The sequence below is a fragment of the Alligator sinensis genome, unplaced genomic scaffold (assembly GCF_000455745.1).
Source record: "Alligator sinensis unplaced genomic scaffold, ASM45574v1 scaffold117_1, whole genome shotgun sequence".
Taxonomy (NCBI): Eukaryota; Metazoa; Chordata; order Crocodylia; family Alligatoridae; genus Alligator; species Alligator sinensis.
Window position 1 is genome coordinate 5,330,068 of NW_005841855.1, and position 13,850 is coordinate 5,343,917.

The 13,850-nt window shown below is 46.1% G+C and overlaps 1 long non-coding RNA gene across 1 annotated transcript in view; it reads left to right on the forward strand.

Moving 5' to 3' along the window:
• The first annotated feature begins 5,086 nt into the window (after positions 1–5,086).
• Positions 5,087–13,850, forward strand: part of LOC112551713 — a 19,747-nt gene continuing 10,983 nt past the window's right edge. The window contains exon 1 of the long non-coding RNA XR_003096025.1: positions 5,087–5,220. This is a non-coding gene — a long non-coding RNA (uncharacterized LOC112551713). The remainder of the gene's footprint in view (positions 5,221–13,850) is intronic.

A 13,850-nucleotide genomic window follows, 5' to 3' on the forward strand; every position in this document is an offset into this window, starting at 1 on the left:
GGCGACTGCGGCGGTTGGGAGGCCCAGCGCCGCCACTGCAGCACTCGGGCGGGCCGCGCAGGGGGCGGAGCTCCGCGCCTCCTCCTGCCCAATGGGCAGAGGGGGAAAGGCCGAGGGAGACGGGAACCCACTCTCCTGATTGGCCGGCCGCGTTGGAACCCGGAGAGGGAGGAGGCGGTTGGGAATGTGGGGAGGGGGGAACTCCCGCCGCAGAGGGGGGTCACGTGCCCCGGCAGGGCGGGCTGCAGAGGGAAGGGCCCGCGGGGAGCGGGAGCTGGGTTGGCACGGGCTCCCCCTAGGCAGGGTAAGGAGACGCGATGTCCTTGCCCTGTCTTGGCTGGAAGGCGGGCGCGCTGGACAGGCACATGCAGGCTTGCAGCCGCCTGCGTGGGTGCAAAAAAACAAACAAACAGGCATAAATAAAAGCTCCTGGTCTTAGCAGCAGCACGACTGAGGAGCTAGGGGAGCGTCTGGGCCACCTTGATCCCTATTTTCGTGCCCAGGAGACGGCTTCGCTCTTGCTCCAGTGCCAGCATCACCCCCGTCTCTGTGGCAACCGCAGCAGGCGCTTGGGCAGGACAGGAATATCACGCCAGCACATAGCTCAGCGGCTTGTAGCACAGGAAAGGGACACCTACACAAGCAGCTGGAAATACAGGAGTGGCAAAGCTATTAGGCCTCTGTGAATAGCAGGGCCAGGTAGAGACATGACACTTTTACCAGTAGAAGTGATTGGAAACCAGTTTATAGCCAGAGCAGAACAGATGTTCGTCCCATGTAGACTGGTTTTAAAATGGGGGAACCCGATCTAAGATTCATAGGCATGTGCCCCCCCTGAGATTGGCTGCCACTGGCTTCTGCAGGCAGCTGTGGCTCACCCCCATCTTCCCCCCGTTTGCTGCCAATGCGACTGACGGTGCCTGCGGGCAGTCCCCACTCACCGCCCCCCCTGCCACCATCGCTGGCAACTGCAGGCAGTCCCCACTCGCCGCTGTCAACACTGACACCCGCAGCTGCGGGCAGTCCCCACTCTCCACTGACTGACACTGGTGGTGGCAGGTGGTTGCTGCTCGCCACCATGGTGCCCCCCCAGCCTCAGGAAGCACCAGTTGTTTGTGCTAAGGCTTGCACCCCGCAGCACACCAAAGGGAGAACGTGTGTTCTGTTCGCTACTGAGCTAAACTACGCTGCTTTCAGAAAACTGTGTAACTTAGCTCAATTCCACCTCAGGCATTTTGAACATCTTCACCTAGCCCAGTTGTACTTTGGACCACAATTTTGGGATTGGACATCTTTTAAAGTCTAGTTGATTTCCTGCCAGTTAATTTAAGTTAGATGATACATTTGCACATGATCACCTAGAATAGTGATGCTCAACCAGGGTGCTGTGGCACCCTGGGGTGCTTTGGGATCCTTTCAGGGGTGCTGCAGGATGCCACACACATTAGCACTGGTAACTGGGTAAACATGATTCACAAGATGATCCCAGAGTTTTCACATTGGAATCTGTAGCTTTGAAAACATGCTGACCAGTTGCAGTCTTTCCCAGTTCTTTACAACAAGAAATTGCACCATTATTTTTCTGTGATCAAAATAAAAAAGAGTGAAAACCAAGAGCTGGCATTGTCCAAGGTGTGTTGCAAGTTTATCGAGCGGTGCCTCAAATTTGTAGAGGAGTGCCTCAAATCTAAAAAGGTTGAGGACCACTGACCTAACGGGACTGGTTGCTATTTACTCTTCAAAACATACCCTAACAAAGACATACCTTAAAGATGTGCAAAATGAGCTGGTTTGGGCTCCTATTCTCCTTCCTCAGTTGAGGAACCTTGGCTACAACCACTTTATTGGGTCAGGTTAATAACCTAGAGTTTACAGCTGTCAAACATACTTGGTGATGAAGGACAGATCCAGACCCACCTCTGGCAACAGGACAAGTGGTAGTGGAGTTACCTTGCACAGCTGCACCATTCCCCTCACTCCACTACCACTGAAATGAGCCCCAAGCGGGGAGCTGTCGCTGGGATTTTGGGGCATCTATACACGTACATTGAGGCTGCTCCACATTCTGTCATTACAATGCACCAGAGCAGACTCCAGCATCACGTGTATCAGTGCCCCCACACTGAAAAAAGGCAGCGGGGGTGCTTTAACTACGGCTCATTCGACAAAGTTTAAAGTGCCCCTACCGCCATTTTTCAGCACAGGGACGCTGATACACGTGATGCTCTGGGTGCTTTAATTAGAGCAGCTCTCAGAGCCACGCTAATTATAGCGTCCCCGCCCCCATGCCTCCGGGTGCACATGCATTAACGCCCTTGGTCACAGGGTAAGCAATGGCACCACCAAAACAAGTTCCCTATGGGCATCTGTACCTAGGATTTCAGTCCCTCTAGGAGCTCAGTGAATCAGATGAAAATTTCCCAGGCCAGGTCCAGCCCTGGTCCATATATTTGACACCTCGGACCTAGAACATTCTTCTCCAAAGTGCTGTAGGAGATAGTTTTGTGCCAGGAGGCTGGCTGCTAACAAATGTATGCGTGGGTGCATCTGAGACATTCATAACATTTAGGTTGCACTGGAGCTCAGTTCTTTATAAGTGTGCTGGATTTATTCAGATGGATAGAAGTGATGAAAGGAATAAAGCAGGGGTGAGGGGGGGGCTTGTTATTTTTCCCCACTCCTCCACCATGTTCAGTTCAATTTTCCCTCAGACACCCAGCCTCCAGTGGGGGTTTGCATAGTGTTTAAACAGTTCTGTACATTTTTCAGTTCTTCATGCTGTACAGGTAGCTTTCAGAAGCAGTACTTGAACCCTACTGGTCATCTTAAACTCATTTTTAAGCTCATAATTCATTGGAACAAAGCCATTTTAAACCTGGGGCATCCAATTTGAAGCTATAATGGTAAATGACCCTGGCTGAGATGTTCTTCCTCATAGCTAGTTTTCCATAGTCTGAGGGATCCGATATATCACTTCCTTCAATCACAGGCAAACAGCCTTCTAAATGTGTCATTTTGTACTATGGTATTTCCAGTGTATAAATAAAAACATAAGGGGGAAAAATTGAGACATAAATATGGAAAAATGAACAAAATATAGAAGTGTTAGAAACATCATATTTACTTGGTTAATCAGTAGTTTAGTTAAAAAATGACATTAATGACATAATCAAATCTGTTACTTTATAATTAGTATGCCATAATATTGCTATAGTTTGAATGGAATATATAAACATATAAATGTATTGTGTCTAAGCAAAGCTGTGTCCATTAGTACAGTATTTCAAGAGTCCTGCTAGTAACGTATCATTGAGTCAAAGTTAAGAATGTTTTAGAGCCACACAATGTGGCTCTTTTAGAGCCATTTAGAGAGATACATGATACTTGTCTGAATTTGACTACACAAAACTGCAGAGACTGGAGTTACCTGTCTGCAGCCTGATCCCTACCTACCCATAAATGCCTCCTTACCCGTATCTCCATCCCATCTCCACACTTCTGCTATCTCCAGTAGTCTCATAATTCCCATGTGCAATTATATCAAATGCTTGGCTGAAATCTAGATAGATTAAATTACCATATTTTCTTTGTCTAGGAATCTAGTCACACATACACGCACGCACAGAACATATCAAAGAAAGACAGCATGCTGGTCTGGCTCATTTATCTTTTGTAAATGTGTGGTGGAATTTATCCCATTTTCCATTTACTTCTACATCTTTAACTGCTCTTTCTTCCAAAATTTGTTCGAATGCGTCGCATACCACTGAGGTTAGACTAATGAACCTGTAATTTCCCACATCATTTCTCTCTTAAAAAAACAAATATATTGGCCTTCTCCAATTGTATATATTATATTCCTGACTTGATATATTGGCTAAAAACTCGTGCTACTGTCTTACCACTTCATGCCCCAGTTCTTTCATAATTCTAGGATAGAAATTATTCAGTACCTGATTTGAAAGCATTCTGAGTTATGTTTCCACCTCAGCTATGGTAATTTTGATTACCATATATTCATTGCTATTTGCCATCCTGCCTTTGCCCTCTTGTTCAACATAATTATTCTTATTGAAAACCAAGGAAAATTATTCATTTAGTTCTTGGATCATAATTAGATTAGCTGTAATCTGTACCCTGTTTTCAGTGCCTAGAGGCTCCACTTCTTTTCTTATTAATTTGTATGGCTGAAGAATCCTTAGCTATTTTTTTTATTGTATTTACTCAATTAAAATATGAAGTTGTTTTCCCCCACTTAACTGTCGCGTGCGGTGGAATTAAACACTCTGGGCAAGAACAAGGAGGTAATAACACAGAGGCAGAGTCCCTTGGCACTTAAAGTGAAATGCAAAAAGTTTTATTTTTGTACTCACGTTGGTAGTGAGGCTCAGTGTTCTTACAGCTGTTACAAATACTGCAGTAATTCACTCCCCTGGGAGAGATTACTCGTTCGGGATACGGAGGGGTCGCCCTGGGTTTTGGATATCGGTGGGCGTTCGCAAGACTGGGATAGAATTGGCCAGATTCCACCCTGCTCGTTTAGTCTCGGACTCCGGAGTGTTCTCTTCCGGATTCCTGGTTGTTTTATAAGACTGATACAATTGTCAGTATCCTCGTGAGCCAATTGGCTTCTATTATTTTGTTCGTTCCCTTATATGGTGGTCTCCCCCCGGGTTTGAGTCTCCCCCCGGGTTTGAGGAAGTGCCCAACAGTTACGGCAATAGCATGACAAGATACGCAATGGCTGCGGCTGCTTATCTGTGAGTTAGTACAGTCAGTACTTTCCCAAAATGGCAGCTGCTTATCTGTAAGTTAGTACAGTCAGTACTTTCCCAAAATGACAGCTGGTCACTCGGGAGCAAGCAGCAAGTATTACACAACATTAACATGATGGGGGAGAAGCCCCTCATCTTACAATCGAGTACAAGATGACATGGGGCAGGCAGCTGCTGCCTGCCCCCCTCATCTCTGTACTCCCTGGCTCTGTGTACTACCCTGTTGCCCTGTCCTGTCCTGGACCTCCCACTGCACCCCTCCTTATCTTTGTTCTAGTGCTGGCAGGCTCCATTTCTGATTCAGACTGGAGCAGAGGCATGGCCCCAGCCTGGCCCTGTAGCAGGGGTGTCAGCTTCACACCGCTGCTATGGGGCAGGGCTGGGGTCATGCTCTGTGCCCCAGGCTTCACTGGAGGAGACAGAGCCTATCAGTACCAGACTAAAGGTAAGAGGGAGGTGGAGGGACAGGTGAGGTGGCCGGGTGGGGAAGGACAGGGTGAAGGGGGAACAGGGACCCAAGGCTGCAGGGGGCAGAAGTGGCATGGAGCGGGGAAGGGGAGGCAGACACATGGCAGGAGGCAAGCTGCCCCACTGCCTGTCCTATTTCTCCTACCACCATTACTGTCCCTTCCCCTCCACTTCCTGCTCCATTACTTCCCCACTCATTGCTTGCAGTAGTGGCAGGCGATGAATTCAAGACCATTCTCCAATAATTAGATTCTATACAGGGAAAATTATAACAAATGTATAAATTTTCCAAGAATAGAATCTAATTATTGGGAGGTCGTCTTAAATTCAGATATATCTTATATTCGGGTAAATATGGTAATACTGGTATGGTCTAGAGCAGCATCATTCTCAGCGTGTTTTGGTCATTCTCAGGGCATGTTAAGACTTTGTGTAGTTACTAATTTATAACCCCTCCTACAAGGTGAACAGTTAATTATATAGAGACACACCCACACCCACCACAAGCATGGATTTAAACAATATGAGGACAATTTCCTTTTAATGGCAATAGGAAATAAGTTCCAAAAATGTACAGCATATGCAATATATTGATAATTAAGGTGCTTAGAGACATACATCAGGTTATTTCAGTAGTTATCTAGAGGTTTAGGTTTATTCAGTAAGGTATCTTGGTGCTTCTTGAAGAATTTTGAAAGTCAGGCTAAGAACCTTACAAAGTAAATACAAACTCCGACTAAGAATTATGATAACTTAGCCAAGACGGAGGTCAAGTAATCAAACTATATAACACCAATCCCATTATTTATCCTAAAGGCAAATTGCCAGGATTATAGGGACGATCAAGATCTTTGTGTGCAATTGCACAGTGGCTGGAGAACAGAATGGCTGGATGTGTTTCCTCTGACATCTCTAAACCTATAACAGTGGATGCTATGTAGGGTAATGAATAGAGGAAAGTTTAGATTTATCCTCTAAAGCATCCACTCCTGCAACTTGCAGAGACAGGATAATGGGCTAGATGGACCATTCTTACGTAACTCAGTATGGCATTTCTTATGTACATCCTTGGATTTGGAATACATTTTCTATAATTTTCCATCTACCTCCTCAATTATCTGCCTTTTATAAAAGTAGGCCAATATATAATAAATATAATACCTTAGGAGGAATATTATATGGAGAGGCTGATTTCATAGTTATGTTTTCAATACAATGATATAGAGAAATACAAATTTTATTACTGTCTTATAAAATCTGTATTTCTTAATTCTATATGCGATGCTTCTCAGTTCCATTACCCTTGCACTGCTATATTCTCCTAATTGTTCCTTATGGTACACAATCCAAGGATCTCATAGTGACTGTGTCCAAGCTTCACTGTTACTCAAATTTTTCTGAGGGTATGGACACATTGGCCTGAATATTTTGCCCAACTTAAATGTTTCTGATGGTATTTTATCTGCACACTTTTAGTGCCTTTATGGTTAGCATCAGGAACTTGAAATGTGTCTTTAAGTCCAATATTTGCCTTTTGTTTTCTCTGTATCATTCTGTACCAACTCGGCCACATCTCTGAAGTTTCAGTTTACATATACTCTGTGGAGCTATCTTAGTATTCAGCCATTAAAATCTCTTTAAATGTCTGTCCTTATACTTGCTGCTGTTGGCCAAATGGAGTTGCAGGCAGGATTGGCAGGTGGTGGGGCAGGGAGAGGGGAGAGTGTTGGGGGCAGGGAGGAAAAGGATAGGAGAAATGAGAGGAAGAAGTTTGTCTCCTTTGCTCTCAATGACAGGAGAGCATGCAATGCCCTCCATTACAACCTAGGCCAGAAATGTAAATAGGAAGGAGAGGGGTACCAGCCACAGGCACCAACCTAGGAAGAGGTGCAAAAATAGCAGCTGCTATGCTGCTGGCCTGAGTGCTGTCACAGCCAGCCCAGCTACAGTGATTGCCTCGCGCTGCCACTCCCCTAGGGCACAGAACTACCCAGTTATGCCTCTGGCCCAGGCAGTGTGGAGGTAGAGCTTCCTGCCTCAAATGCCAATGGGACAAGAGCTGGGAAAACAGATTGAGAAAAGAAACCTGGTGAGACTAGGACTACTGGATGTGCAGAGACAAGAGCCAGTAATGATAGAAGTTGTAATTTAGAGATGCTCCTTAACTGAGGAGACTGGGGAAGTTGGTAGTTGAGAGATAGTCAGTCAGAGGGGTAGTTAGAGGTGTGCAGGGGCTGGTCTGCTGTTTCACAATAAAAAGTTGTGCAATTCTTGAACGCTTGATTGTACTGAACCTTCTGATCCCTGCACTGGTGAGACTAGGACTGGCAGATATGTAAAAACAGATGCCAGTACTGATAACTGAGAGAATGAGGCTGGAACAAAGGCTGGGCAAATAGTGTAGGTGTGGGTTGAAGCCCAGGGAGTGGAAATAGGGAATGATTTGGTGGAGAGGAGAATGGGGCTGGGATGAGCTACCAAGGGTGGAGGGTTAAAAGGACTGAGAGAGATTGGAGGGGACAGAGGTTATGGGAAGAAACTTAGGGACAAGATGAAACTTAGGGACAAGATGAAGCCGAAAGATGTGTGCTTACTGCTTCGCAGTTCCTTCCAGAGCTTGAAATTAGAAAGGGTTGGACTGTGAGAGTACTTAGGAGCTCAAGTTATATACAAAGTCCCAATGGATTAGAAGCTAGATACTGTATAAACACATAACAACAATGCAGTCCCTGTCCCAAAGACATTATGCTTGACCCACTTTTTCTTTTAAATTGTCAGTATTTGGCTGCATTTTTCAAAAACAGTAATTTTTCTCTTTATTATCAGAGTACTATTTTTTAAGTATTCCTTCCACATATGCCCAGATGTAGGCCAAGTAAATGCTTACAACCTATAAAAAGATGGCCTAGTTAGGCCCTTCCCCTGTTTCACAGCAGGCCTTGTTTCTCAGTTTCAGATGCAATGAACAAAGTAAAGTTAATATAGTTTTGTCCTCCTACTAGTATTCACATACTGCAATAGAAATCAGTTTCTCAAACAAAAAATGTACACTGCAGGGACTAGTGCTTTATGAAAGACCCTGTCACAAGTGAAAGGTTGGCAAGACTAATGTCCTAAGGTGCTGGTAGTAAAAAAAATGATCATTTCTTTCTAATGACCTCTGTTTATGTATGCTTCAGTTCTAAGCAAAAATTAAGTTTTCTTAGACGTGATAACAAACATGTTTTAAGACCTGGAGTATACTGAATTAGATGTAGAATTGAAAGTAACTGTTAAGAAAGTTAACTGCACTTTAGAAGAATTCTAAAAATTGAACCTTTTATCCAGGGGACAAAAAAACCTACGCAGAAAAAAAGCAGAACAGTGCTCATACAGGCAGTATGCAGTGCTCAAAAGTAGAGCCAGGCCTTCCAGAGCAATGCTGCAGCTGCCGGTCAGGCTCCACATGGCAGAATTGCCACTGTTGCAGCCCCAGGAGGACCCCAGGTAAGGCTGGTGAGGCCAGACCAGTGCGGCCCCAGCCTCTCTTACCACACTGGGGATAACTTGCCATGTGCCAGAGTGCACGTGGCATGGGCATTTCCTGGGGACAAGTAGCAGTAGTGGAAGGTGCACCATTGCTAATTGTTCCGGGGAAACCAAACGTCCATGCCATGTGTGGACGCAGCCCATTTGTCCATTTTCTCTACCAAAAGTCTACAGTGGGAAACCTGGCAAGTGTGCCCTGTACCCAGAGTTAAGAAAAATACATAATAGGCGTGTCTACACATGTTTTTACATGTGCCTAAACTTAATGTGTATTTGCCTAATACACATTAAGGCAACTTAGGTGCACATGTACACATGCACGTGCTAAAGCGCATTAACGCAGTATGCAGACTGACTTGGGACTAAAGTTAGTTCCAAGTCAATTGACATACAAAATGTTAATGCACCTTAGTGTGTCTACACATGCGTTAAAGTGCTTTAGCTATTTGTACCTAAATTTGATGCTTGCTTTTGCAAATTTAGACACAAATAGCCTAAAATCACCATTTTTAAGGCCCATTAAGGGTGCACACATGCAGGCCTGTGTCCTTAATGTGCCTTAAATCAGCTAATGCACCTTAAATCAGCACATGTAGACACATCCAATGGAGAGAACCATGCATCTCAGAGGCCTAAAGGAGAGAAGAAACCAGAATTAAGCACAATTGTAAGTGAATATTAAATCTAAATTCAGAATCAGACACACAGCACATAAAAAACCATACAAGTCCAAATATATAAAGGCAGAAATACAGGCAGACAAGAGTAATTTCCAACAAAGAACACTTTATTTTTGAAAGATTATCTGTAACAAAAAATACCTGAATATCCCTTCATTAAAACAAAGTTGACAAGAAAAAGGCTACTTCTGATCTGGTTTGGACTCTCTTCTATATGTCTTATTTCATATCTAGAACCATGCAGTGGAAGCTGGGTCAAAGCTTATAACATATACAACCTGATGGCAAATGCTACATGTATGGTCTCAATGTTTACCTTATCTCCCCCTTTGTCCAGGGAAGGAAGAGACTGAGCTTCAGGCATTTCTGATAGCAGGAAAGACCAGCCTAACAGCTTTTTTTTTTTTTTTGCTTTTATTAGATGGGGTTAGGTGAATGTTAGTGTTCAGGATGGCCAACTGGTCCAATCCTTCCATAATGGGCAGACAGTAAGGAATGGACCTTTCTACCATGTCCTAATGATTCTCAATTTTGCCAAGCTACTGAGGTACGCTAGAAGGGAGGGTCAGGATACAGCTGGACCTGGACAGGTTACAGGGGTGAGCAAATGAGAATAGGATGGGATTCAATACTGACAAGCGCAGGGTGCTGCACTTGGGCAGTAAGAACCAGCAGCATACCTATAGGCTGGGGAACTCCCTCCTCGAAAGCACAGCGGCAGAAAGAGATCTTGGAGTCATTATCAATTCCAAGATGAACATGGGCCACCAATGCGAGAACATGGTCAGTAGGGCTAACCGTACCTTGTCGTGCATCCACAGATGCATCTCAGGCAGGTCCAAGGAGGTGATCCTCCCCCTCCATGTGACACTGGTCAGGCCGCAGTTGGAGTACTGCATCCAGTTCTGGGTGCCGCACTTCAGGAGGGATGTGGACAGCATTGAGAGGGTCCAAATTGAGGGTCACTTGCGTGATCCAGGGACAGCAGGGCAGACTCTAAGAGGAGAGGTTACAGGACCTTAACCTGTTCAGCCTTCACAAGAGAAGGCTGAGAAGAGACCTGGAGGCCGTCTATAAATTAATTTTTTTTACCGGGGGGACCAGCGGAGAATGGGAGAGACCTTATTCCCCTAGCGCCTTCCGGAGTAACAAGGAATAACGGCCATAAGTTGCTTGAGAGTAGGTTTAGACTAGACATCAGGAGGCACTACTTCACAGTCAGGGAGGCTAGAATCTGGAACCAACTTCCAAGGGAAGTAGTGCTGGCTCCTACCTTGGGGGTCTTTAAGAGGAGGCTTGATGATTACCTAGCTGGGGTTATTTGAGCCCAGTTTTCTCTCCTGCCCAGGGCAGGGGGTTGGACTAGATCTGCAAGGTCCCTTCCAACCCCACATCTATGAATCTATGAGTACAGAGTGGGTGATCTTCCAGAAAAGAAAAAAAACTGGGTATGTGCTCTCAACCTTCTAGCTGAGGTAGTAGACAAAATATCCACAATCAATAGACATTATTTTCAATAAAAATGAAGAAAGTGCATTCTCATAACTTCTTTACTGTTCCAGATTTAACCAGAGAACTGGGGAGATAAAATTCAGAGCATGTTCTAATGCATTTTTACCTAAAAACACAGGATGCTTTTATATTTTGACAGGCTAAGTTATACCCATAAGTTTTCCTAGCCCCAATGCTAATCTGTACCACGGTTCTCACAAGCACATATTAAAATGTATTCACTCATTACCATTGCAGTAATTAAAACATGTTGAGGTAAAACAAGATATAGTTCTCTACATAGTACTCTGATTTAGAAGTATCATGTGCACACAATCTGAAGTACAGCACACAATCTGATTGAGAAGAGGAGGGCCTGGGAGTCTCAGCTGCCAACCCTATGCATCATTCAACAACTGGCTACCTGTGAGTTAGTCAATTAACCTCTTTGTGCATTGGTTTTTCACTCTGTAAAGTAGTGATAAGTCGCCTTCATAAAGCACTTTGAGATCTTCAGATGAAAAAGGTATTTATTTTTAATTGTAAATTTGGAAAAGATATTTGGAAACAATGCAGCCTCATGCCCTGCTGTGGGTTCAGAAATCTCAGGGAGCACGTGCCCCCCCCCCCCGATAAGTTGCCTGTGCCCTCCTGCCCCTCCATGTGCCACCTGTGCCCACACACCCCCTTTCCCACACACCCATCCTGTTTCCCACACACCCACTTGCTTCCTTACACACTGGGGGGCTAGGGCCTGGGGGCAGGAGGCAGCAGGTCAGGAGTGAGGGGCACTGGCAGGGCCAGGGGTCTGTGGGCTGGGAGTGAGGGGCAATGGCATAGGCAGGGCATCAGCATATCAGGGATGCTTAGTGCCACAATGCAGCATGGGGGACAGCTGCAGCTGGACCTGCATCCTGGTGAGGTAAGGGGGCAGAAGGAGTTCTGATTTTCCATGATAAAAAACCAAAATCAAATGCCAGAATATATAGATATTTAGAATTTATTTTATTATAATGATTGAGGTACTGGTAGGCTTCCAAATTGCTTTAAAATTGTAAATATATGAATAAAACATTGTGTTCAACTGATACATATATATTTATCTTGAATATAAAAATACTGCATTCCCACATGTTAAAATTTGGAAGTACCTTAATTTAAAAAAATGCAGATGTATACATATTTACAAATGGCACTTAAGTGCATGATAATTTACATGGTTGACACCTGTGTAATAGCAGTAATTTAAGTATTTTGCTATATCTTCAAGGTTATAGATGATCATCAGAAATCCAGGTTTTCCATTTCCCACAGAAAAATGGAGAAAAATGTGGATTTCCTCCTCTACCTAAGGAAATCGCAGATTTCTCATTTTAATGGAGAAACCCACGGATCTTACAGTTTTGCAAACAGTGCTCTGCAAACTGGCAGAGTTGCAGCCTACAAAGGGCTGAGGTGGAGCAGGAGGAGGGTGCTCAGGCAGGGGGCACCATGTGCATGTTTATGCACATGGCCACCAGCTTGGAGAACAGCTCTCACATGTGAGGGCCCCATAGGGAAGGAGGGAGTGAGTTGGGCAGGGCTGGGGCTGCTGCCCGGCTGGGTTGTGCATGGGGCTTGGGGCCACAATGCACGGCTGCAGGGCTCCGGTGGGGAGCGGGATGGGGAGGTGGGAGGTGGGGCTGACTCTTGGCACTGTATGCACTCAGGGGGGAGTGCATACAGTGGTCACCTGTGCATCAGGGGTCACCTGTGCTCCCCAGATCTGTGCATGGGGCAGGAGTGGGCATGGGCTGCCAGCTGCAGGCTCAGGCTCCCTGCCCTGCTTCTCTCCCCTGGGGTCTCTGCAGCCCAGCGGGTGCCACCCAACGTGGTAGGGCAGAGTAGGGGCCGTGTGGGGAACCTTGTTGCTGCTGTGAGGACCATGCTGCCCTGCCGAGGCATCCCCTGCCTGTGTGGCTGCAACAAGAGACACAGCCCTGCACTGCCACTCCTGCTGCTCCCACATGTACAGGAGACACATCACCAGGGCAGCACAGAGCTCTCAGTAGCAACAAGCTTCCCTGCATGGCCCCACTGTGTCTTGCCACTCTGGGTCGCACCTGCCGGGCTGTGGAGGCCCCGTGGGAGGGCAGCAGGACAGGGAGCCCCAAGCTTACAGCCCACGCCCACCCTTGCCCCCTCCGGAGTGCATGCAGCAGTGGGGAGCCAGCCCACCCCACCTGAGCCTGCAGCAGGCAGGCAAAAGGAGGGGAGCTGGGCTCTGCTCTGCTGCAGCAGCCACTGCCTCCTGCCAGGGGCAGGGGGCTGTGGACCCAGGTCCCTGGCTCTGTAGCCCTGGAAGCTGGGGGCCCCCTCCAGCAGGGTGGGGGGCAGGGGGTGAGGATCATCAGCAGAGCTGGGAGGGCTGAGAGAGGAGAGTAAGGGGCACCAGCAGGGCCATGGGGCTGGACCTGCGCTCTGTGAGCTAAGGGGGCAGGGGGAGCTCTGATTCTCCACGATAAAAAACCCAAAATCAAATACCCAAATTTATAGGTATTTAGAATTTATTTTATTACAGTGATTGAGGCACTGGTATGCTTCCAAATTGCTTTAAAATTGTAAATATATCAAGTAAACATTGTATTCAACTGATACCTATATATATATTTCATAGATTTCATAGACATTAGGGCTGGAAGGGACCTCGGAAGATCATCGAGTCCAGCCCCCTGCCCAAAGGGCAGGAAGTCAGCCGGGTTCATAGGATCCCAGCAAGATGAGCATCCAGTTTGCTCTTGAAGGTGTTCAATGTAGGCGCTTGAACCACCTCCGGTGGCAGGCTGTTCCAGACCTTGGGGGCTCGGACAGTAAAGAAATTCTTCCTTATGTCCAGCCTGAAACGGTCTTGTAGTAGTTTATGACCATT